General features: G+C 34.9%; 1 long non-coding RNA gene across 1 annotated transcript; it reads right to left on the reverse strand.

The window, feature by feature from the left end:
- Positions 1-480: 480 nt before the first annotated feature.
- LOC125111925 (uncharacterized) lies at positions 481-5,178 on the reverse strand. Its single transcript, XR_007130969.1, has 3 exons — positions 4,935-5,178; positions 1,255-2,614; positions 481-1,095 (listed from the first exon to the last, which is right to left on the reverse strand). It is a non-coding gene; the product is annotated as an uncharacterized LOC125111925 (long non-coding RNA).
- Positions 5,179-10,189: the final 5,011 nt, after the last annotated feature.

Below are 10,189 nucleotides of genomic sequence, written 5' to 3' on the forward strand. Positions count from 1 at the left end.
TGTATCTAAAGTTATAAAGGAAAATTCTGGAAAACTAAAAGTATAAAATGTTTTCATCCTATAGGAGGACTTTTATAATCCAGGCCTACTTTCCTTTTCCAACTTCATCTTCAAACACACTCAAATACATCCTGATCTTCAATCAAAAGAACACCAATGAAATCTGCTCGTCATATCTCTGCCTTTGCTGTTCCCTCGGTCTTAAGGTCTTAGAATGTCCATCGAGCCCTGGCTCTCTGTTCAATGTCTATCCATTCTTAAAAGCTAAGATAAAGGATTTTTCACTTCCCCAAAGCCTTTCCTCATCTCCCCAGGAAGAATTACAGTCATCCTGCTATTCTCCCCCTGCTAGTGATTCCATTGTTTGGAAGCAGTCACCTCCAGAGTAGTATCCAAATCATAGTATGAAATCATAAATATTTGATAAAAGAATGAATTAATAAACACAATTATACATTATTAACACAAAATCTGCACAAATTTAATATATCACAAAAACATTCTCAGAAATTAAAAATCTCGTTATTTTAGACAAAGTATAATCAAGTGTGTTTATATGAATAGTCTGTATTTTTTAAATGAGTGGAAACGTTCTTCAAATGAAGTCTCATCTGCAGCTTCTATTTTCAAATCTGAATGTCAGTTCATGGTCTAAGTGAAAATTCTGCTCATTCCCCCTTTCAAAACATCTTTCTTATAAAGCATAGGCTTCCAAGAGCAGAGCTTGAAAATATTGGACTAGACTTAGTTCATATGCAGTTTTGCCTTCTTTTCCTGGAATATAGTAATTACATAAGCAAGTGTCTGTTGGAAAATGACATTTAAAATAGGAGCCATTTTCTAGGAAGTTCAGGTCTTGGTGTTTCTCAATTGATCTGCTTTTGAAGTCTTCCGATTGTTTCCAAAGGTGACCCTTGCAGCATGAGGATGTTGCCTTGGCAACAGGGAAGACTGCTTCCAGCATGTAAAGGGAAGGCATCCCTGTTTGTTTTACACTTACAACAACAACTAAAGATGTTGTTGCTTTAAAGAAAGAAAGAAACCCTTATTTTTAAGTACCAGCTCAGTTCTCCAGTTCATGGGCAGCACATTACTCTGGAAAACAAGAGGTGCTAATAATTATTTGTGATAGTTTCACCATCTCATCACAAGTAACAAGCTCCATATTGATGCATTTTCATTCTCCTCTAATTATTCCATATGCCTGCCTATGCACACACACACAAAAACATGCACGTATAAATATACACATACCATTTTCTTTTTATTTTCATTTTCTGCATTAAAGCTTTTGCTTGCTATCAAATCTCTCCTTTCTGTATGGACTCTGTTTCACTTCTTTTCCATTTCCAGTAACAGCTTCTTTGCACATCTCAGTTTCCAACATCAACCAAATTACAAATCGGAGTTAAGTGTCAACGTATTGTGGCCAAAAAAGGCTTAGCTAGAGCCACTGGCATTTGATCAGCTTGCATAACCTTATATTATTGCAAAAAAAGATGAAAATATAAAATAGACTTTGAAATCAGTTATTTATGGTCAATTCCCATTTAATTCACATTTGTTCCTATTCTTTTAAATAGTATAGCAACATTTTATTTGTTATACTTTATTGCCTCCCCAAAGCGATTTGAGAACATTTTCCTTGATATCAATGAATCTTCTTTATGCCAATTTCATACAATTGCACAGACATGTCATCAAAGGGCTAGAAAACCTAATGTGTCAGACATACCTTCATATCAGTGGAATTATTTTGCCTGAATTTTGTACTAGCAAAAGGAGGAATTAATGATATCGTATAGTGTTCTGGGGAAAATTCTTCCTAAAAGATGTTTCCAAATATCATTTTATGCTAATTTCAGTATGTAATAAATTATATTTTTAGAGTGGATGATGGTATATCAAAGGACTCGAACTCATAGCCCATTATTTTCAATATGGAATGTATAGAATCCTAAGTACGAACAGTAAAATGCAATGACTTCTTTCATACAAAAAGTATCCAAGGAATATGAATTTTCAAATATTCAACAGGTAGTATTATAAAGCCATAGATTTAAAATACACTTTGTTCTAATAAAGTCAGAAGTTTAGACATGCAGTGGAACTCAGAAGTAATGTAATCTATTATTTTACGTGTGAGAAAAAGAACACCAAGAACCAGTAAGAAATATGCCAGTGCAAATTGATCTCAGACCTTGGACAAATATTACAAAGTTTCTTGATGCTTACTTCTTTATCATATAAAATGTTTACCATAAAGTTCCTGAAGAGAAGAATTGTATTTTGTCTTTATTGCTAAGTATTTTATTTTGTAACATAATGCTCAACTTTCAAAAACCTTTCTAAATTATTTATACATGTGGCATCAGTTAGGAAAGGCTTCCAATTAAAAGCAACACATAGATTGACTTAGTAAATATTGATTTACTCTTCTTTTTTTTTTTTATTTACTCTTCTGACATAGCAAGGAGCCTTGAGGAAGACAGCTGGCACTGGTTCAGTAGTTTTAGCATGTTATAGCAGGCATTCTGAAATTCTCTTAGGGTTTCCTCATATGTGCTTCCTCATGGTCACAGAACAGCTGCAGAATATTTCAGCATCCAAGTGCCTTCAAAAAAGAAGATAAAAGGATCCACGCCATAAATGTATTTCCCTCATATTAGGTAAACAAAATCTTCAATCAAGCTCTTAGCAAGTTTATACTCGTATCTCGGGATCCAGAACTAAAGACTATGACCAACCTCACTGTAAGAGAACCCAGGAACTTAAGAACTTAGTTTTTCAACTATTATAACAGAGGTGGCAATGGAGATATGATTTTGAACCATTTGAGGGTGAGCTAAAAGATCAGATGTTTATTTTTAGATAGATGATAGATAGACAGACAGATAGATAGACAGATAATATATACACATATATGTAAATAAAAAGGAGATAAATTAGGAAAGAAAAAAATAAAGAGATCGAGAAAGAAAAGAGAGAAAATATATTCCACTGAGACCTTAAAATAGAAAAATGAGGTATTCAAAATGAGAAAGAGAGATGATAAGAAGCTGCACAGATATGCTTTCCAAATGCTTTCTGTGGGGGGATTCCAAAAGCATGCTCAGTGGACAGGTTTTACCAGTAACCAAAGCATGCCAACAAAGAGGATATAGTAATAGTGGACATTAAGAAGCTGTGTGTTTTGCCTGTTGGTAGGTCAAGGAAAAGTTCCAAGGGAGCCATTGCTAACAAACTTTATTAATTGTGAGTTTCCTCAAATTAAAATTAATACACTGTATGAATAGTGTAAAATATTTTTTTCATAATCTTCTTAACAGAGAATTTGGAAGAACAGTATTATTACAAACTATTTATTGTTTGTCTTTAAAGTCACTTCCAAGTATTTTGAAAGTACATATGAATATTTGTAGAAGCTCTTTCTTTTCCTTTGGCTCAATGTTGTGCAACATGAAAACCAGGGGGGGTTGGATAAATTTCTATAGTATCTAGTCAGAGGGTTCAATTTTTCAGTCACCTTACCCTTTTGCCTTTCTAAAGACAAGTTGAAATTTCATGCTACCTCTTTGTCCTTGGTCCCTGCTAGAATGTAAGCCCTTGTTTGTTACAACATCCCAATGTTTACAACAGTGCCTGATGCAAAGAGTCATTCAAGAAATAGTTGCTGCCTGAGTAAGCGAAAATTAAAAATCAATCCTTTATAGACTAATTGCCTACTAGTCAAATATTCTACTTTGAGGAAAAATGCAATACATTCTTCAAAACTTTCCTCCAACATAAGTTACATGGCAATAAAATTAAACATCAGATTCTTCTTCATAAAATAGCTCACTGACCAAAAGGTTTAGACTATAAATATTGAAAGTGAGCACCACTTGTTTGATTTTTCTGTTTCCAAGCCTAGTGTCCAGTAGATAATACATGTTTAGAAAATGAATTACTGACTACATTTTATATTGAGCAATTACTGAAGTGCATAACCAATTTTTTTGTTCCAACCTTAAAATAAAACCACATTGACCTATTTACAATGGGTATTCAACCCCTGAACTTCCTTCTTAAGAATATTATTCAAGTTCAACCAGAAGGCTAATAAAAATCTGAGAGGAAATTCATAAGACCCAGCTCTCTAACCACCAAATTAGAGTTTAATATATACATGCACACATGTACACAGATCAACCTCTTAGTTCTTTTTTCTAGTATTCTTCGGGGCTACTAGATAAATGTTTCTCAAAGAGAAAAAAGAATACAACTAAGAACCTAATGGACTGGTGTCAAAGAAGTCAAAACCAAGTAACCCTATGAAGGAAAGTATTCTTTAAAATCATGTTTATTAATTTTTGTCTATGCAATTTCAAATAAAATTTATAAAAAAATGTAAATGAAGATAATATATTTATTTATGGCTGGAAGGTGAAAAACATTGCATTGTTGAAGTTAACTCTTTTTATCAGTATTCAAACCTTTTAACACCATGGTATATACAAAGCAGAGCTCACCTTTAACACCATGGTATATACAATTCTACAACAGAGCAGCAGGTAAGGTAAATAATATACATTCTCAACAAGTCAGATGTTGCATTTATTGAAATACTTTTAAAGTAGGCTCTACTTTGACTTGTGATATTTTCACTGCTACTTCCAAGCTTTGCTAGGTGAACAGGATGTTAATATCCTGTGGGTATTTTTTTAAAAGCACTGTAATTCCTCCAACTCTTATTGATTTCAGCAAAGCCATGAGAATTTCAGTATCCTTGCATAGCTGCGAGCACAAAGATATTTTTAGTTTCAGCATTTTATTCTACGAAATGAAAAGGAATAACAAGAAAAAGAAAAAAAGACCCAAAGTAAAATGTCCGAACAAAAGACAGAAATAAGTCAGTTGGAAAACAGAAGGCTGAAGCCTTAATTGAACATTACCTTTTTCTCAGAATGAGGCAAACGCACCATGGTCATTTCTGTCTTTTCTCACAGTGCTGATTTCAAACCCCCAGCTGAGAAGGCAGCTGTGCAGAGCAAGGAACTGGTGAGCTCAGCAGGAGTCCTGTATCCTAATGCTGCTCCCAGAAATTCATGCTTTCTTTCAGTTGCTGTGTTGTCGTTAGTGGTGCCAGAAATGTGAAATGTTGTCCTCTTTTCTGCAGCAGTGGTACAGAGATCACAGTGATGGTGTTTTTAAAGACTTCAAAAGCCTGGATCACTCTGGTTTTATTGTTATTTATTTTCAATGCAGCCTCCAAAGAGCAGGCATTGGCTACTTTTCAAGGTATTTGAAGTTCTGGAGGGCTTTCATTAATCATAATGTTAATGGAAGAGATGGCAAAACAGACATGAAAGTTGCAGCATATGGTGGGAGAGAGAATGGTAAGGTGGCTTTTTTCCCTCTCCCTATGCAAAAAAAAAAAAAAAAGCCTTTGCTGTTTCACCATTATACTAAAATTTTTTCCCTTATTACAACAATGAGATCCATCTTAAAAAGCAAAAACACTGTATATTATGCTTCTGATAAAAGTACCAATACAAAATCTACTGCAACCTAAGAGAAAGTTCCTTTTTTAAAAACCTTTGAAAATGTAATTAATCTATTATTTGCTTCCATATAGTGGCATTAAAAATGTTTTATGAAGTCCTCTGTAAATGACTTGAAAAATAATTACAGGGAAACTACTGGGCAACATAATGGCTGCAGTTGCTGGCTGTAGGACATGACTGATGTTACGGTATTGTCATAGTGACTAAAGCATTGTAATTTTCAGAGCTAGGGATTCTGGTGGGGTTTAGCTTTGAAACTGTTTATGTTTCTGAAGGTATCCTAGATTTTAAATATATATAAGCAGAATATATATATTTAATGTATAAAATTACATTTATGTATATAAATTATATGTATATTGATGTATATACTCAAGGACACTAGACTTCAATATCTAAAATAATATTTATGATGCTTCAGTAATTAAAATATTTAAAATAAAACATGAGGGAGTTCCCATCGTGGCGCAGTGGTTAACGAATCCGACTAGGAACCATGAGGTTGCAGGTTCGGTCCCTGCCCTTGCTCAGTGGGTTAACGATCTGGCATTGCCGCGAGCTGTGGTGTAGGTTGCAGACGTGGCTCGGATCCCGCGTTGCTGTGGCTCTGGTGTAGGCCAGTGGCTACAGCACCAATTCGACCCCTAGCCTGGGAACCCCCATATGCCGCAGGAGCGGCCCAAAAAATAGCAAAAAGACAAAAAATAAAATAAAATAAAATAAAACTTGAAGAGTTCCCTCATGGCTCAGCAGGTTAAGAATCCAGCCTGGTCATGGCTGTGGCTCTGATCACTGCCATGGCACAGATTCAATCCCAAGCCCAGGAACTTCCACATGCCTTGGTCATAGTCCAAAAAAAAAAAAAAAAATACTGAAAAAATAAAAATAAAAATTTAAATTGAATAATAATTTAAAATATGTATTGTATTATTGAGTACATTTCCACTACTACCTGAAAGCTATAATCAGATATAAAATCAGTTAAAAAAACATAATTAGGAGTTCTATTTTCATTTGGTCATATTTATAATTGAATTATATATATAATATAACTAAGTTATATTTTAGTTAGTTTTGTAAGTAGATTTTCAGAAAGATGTAGGGTTGAAATATTAACATTTAGAAATTTTCAGAGTTCCCATCATGGCTCAGCGGAAATGAATCTGACTAGCATTCATGAGGACACAGTTTCGATCCTTGGCCTTGCTCAGTGGGTTAAGGATCTGGCATTGCCCTGAGCTGTGGTGTAGTTCACAGATCCAGCTAGGATCCTAAGTTGCTGTGGCTCTGGCATAGGCTGGCAGCTGCAGCTGTGATTCGACCCCTAGCCTGGGAACCTCCATATGCTGCAGGTACGGCACTAAAAAAAAAAAAAGGAAAAAAAGAAATTTTCTTTTTCCTATGGATTGTGTCATGTAATAGGTATTTATGACAACATACTGGGTATCTAGAATTTTATCATGCTTTAAACCAAGATTATATAAAACAAAATTTCAGACAAATATATCACGGGCATGTGTCCTTCTTCCAGAACGTCTTTTTTGTTTTTCAAATGGAGTTCTAATCAAAAATATTTGGTAAATAGAAAACTAATGTGTTTTCTATTGCTGCATAACAAATGACACAAATTTAGCAAATTAAAATCAATACAGTCATCTCCTTTTGGAAACTGAAGCATGTAACTCAAAAATGACATTACGGCATCTTCTTGTATGATTATAGTATTTTTCCTCATTCATCAATTTATTCATTCTCTTTCACAATATCAATTATTGTGATTTCTGCCATAGTTCAAAATTTTCCCCTGAAGAAATTAAGTATTTTACCTACTAAAACACTATTTCTAAAAATATCTAATATTCAGTTTAGTCTTAACAAATACATACAAAGTTGTCCAAATATGCTACTCTCTATATGAAAATGCATGATAAGAAATTGAGTAGATACTAATATCAACAATAGCGATATCTTAGAGATGCATTTTTTTACCATTCTCCAAAAATTTCAGCTACCCATAAAGATGTGTGTTAAAAAAAAATCACTCACCAATAGTTCTAGAAATTCAAATAAGTTAAAAATGCATTCTATTTTTGCATATTAAATAAAAAATTTTTAAAATATGCAATCCGCAATAATGATGATGATACAATGTCATATGTTACTGTTGATAGTTCAAACTGGCATATGGCAATTTGGCAGGAAAATAACAGCAATCAAGAGACAAAGGAAAAGTGACCAAAACTTGAAACTAATAACCAACTCTGATATATTATTTTTAATGCTCTATTTACAATATTGATAAGCATATCACATCAGATAATTGAAAAAGTGGAAAAGCGAATGTCCCGTGATAAGTAAATCATTTCAGAAAATGAAAACCAGCCCTGGCAGTGGGCAGTTGGAGCTAGACTGCGATGATCAACACACCAAGCATCAAACACCCAAAAGGAAGGTCTGACTATGACCAAGCCTGAAACAAGATACAAGGACACTTAGCAACTATAAAAACTAAACAGCCCCCTCTTTGTACTAACTGTAGGGACTATTACTTATTTACCAATGACAACCAGCATTGCTTTGATCTTCTCACCTCCTAGAGAATAATTGCTGAGTTAACTAATCCCTGAATTGCCCCTGATTTCTGACAGCATTTAATACAGAAATGGCTTCCTCTTCTTTAAGCACTGCTTATGATCACCTAGCACAAGCTCAAATACTTTTGACATATTTTTTTAAAAGTCTCCTTGAAAACTCAACGGTCGCTCTGAAGAGCATGTTCCCTTGCTCTCTCAAGCTAAATGACTCCTGTTCCGCTCACGGCCGCTGGCTAGTCGATTTCAATAAATTAAAATGTGACAACTTATTATATTGCAGATTAACATAGCCATTCTAATGACAGCATACAAGTGGTAAAACATAACAGTGGCCACACAAAAACGTGGAAAGAAAATATACCAGGGGCTATGGTTCAAACACTGGGTTTTGTGGTATTTTTTTCCCTCAGAGATTTTTTTCACTTCCTTTTCTATTTACCTAACTTCCTTAATAGTAAGTAAAAAACTATATTCCTCATGAAAAATGTTTTGTTAAAAGTGGGCAAAATTTGAATGGCTTAGTTCAGATTGGGTGGCTTAAAAACAACAGGAATTTGTTTCTCCCAGTTGTGGACACTGCGAGTTCAAGATCAAGGTGCTGGCAGATCTGGTGTCTGGCGCGATCCCACTTTCTGGTTCATAGGCAGTTGATTCTTGCTGTGTCTTCTCATGGTAGAAGGGGGAGGGGTGAGGGATGTCTTTGGGAGTCATTTCATAGGGCACTAATCTCATTAAGGAAGGCTTTGACCTCATGATCTAATCACTTCCCAACAGCCCTGCCTCCAAATACCATCATATTTAGGATTAGGTTTCAGTACATGAATTTTCAGGGAACACAAGCATTCAGCTTATTCCAGTGAAATATCCTCCCTCAGTTAAATAGGAGAGTTCATGTATATATCTTATGCGCTTATTTTCTCCTCTCTATTTAACAAGGAATAAATGTGCACATAATCATTGATTGATACATATTAATTGATTTGATGGTCCTAGGTCAATAACAATAATGATTAACTCATGCACATAATTAGTGATGAGCTGATACACATAATGAATTAATTTATATGCATCAAATATTATTTGATGCACATAATAATGCAATCATTCACTTTTCACATGTTCATTAATTTATTTTTGTATTCATTTATTTATTAATTCATCAAATAGGTATTGAGTATTGTTAATTATTTTTTAGGGCCACATCTGCAGCACATGGAGGTTCCCAAGGTAGGGGTCAAATCAGCAGTTGCCGGCCACAGCCACAGCTCACAGCAACACCAGATCCTTAACCCACTGAGTGAGGCCAAGGATTGAACCCACATCCTTGTGGATGCTAGTCAGGTTCATTACTGCGGAGCCACAACGGGAACTCTAATTGTTAATTGTTAATTTTCCTGATCTAGAGGTAGGTGTGGTGTGACAAGGGTGAACATGATAAACTGCTAACTGAAGAGTTCAATGCAATGGGGAGGCAAGAAGGTTGAAATGTTATCAAATGAAGAGACATATACTCTATTCTTAGTTACATGACATGATGGGGGCAGTGTCAAGGGCATATTTACTTCCTTGGGTGACAGAGGGGAGGAGTGGTCAGGGCTGACTTCAAGGAGGAGGTGATGCTTAGCATGAGTCCTTAATAACAAGCATGTGTTTGGCAGGCAAAGGAGAAAAGGAAGAGTATTCCAGGATGTGTAAGAGTCTATAATTAAGAGCTAAAAACGAGAAAGACAATTAAAGTTTCAAGAGATTAGAAAAGCTGAGGTCAATGTGGGTGTAAATCATGAAGGATTTGTGAGGGAAGTTGATCTAAAATCTTAGAAAATGGAGATGGTGTAGATGAGGATAAAGACAACTCAACCTGGAGGAATGACATACCTATTTGTCTGAACCTATGACAAGGTGCATGATATAAATTGTGATGGAATAGTTGGCTTGTGTCCATAGAAAGCCATCAGATAAATCAGGAAGCAAAATTTAATTTGGGGGCAATCTCTCCAAGGGCCATTATATAAATTACTAACTAAATCAGATCTCACAGGTGACAAAACT

Source organism: Phacochoerus africanus, chromosome 1 (assembly GCF_016906955.1).
Source record: "Phacochoerus africanus isolate WHEZ1 chromosome 1, ROS_Pafr_v1, whole genome shotgun sequence".
NCBI classification, from domain to species: domain Eukaryota; kingdom Metazoa; phylum Chordata; class Mammalia; order Artiodactyla; family Suidae; genus Phacochoerus; species Phacochoerus africanus.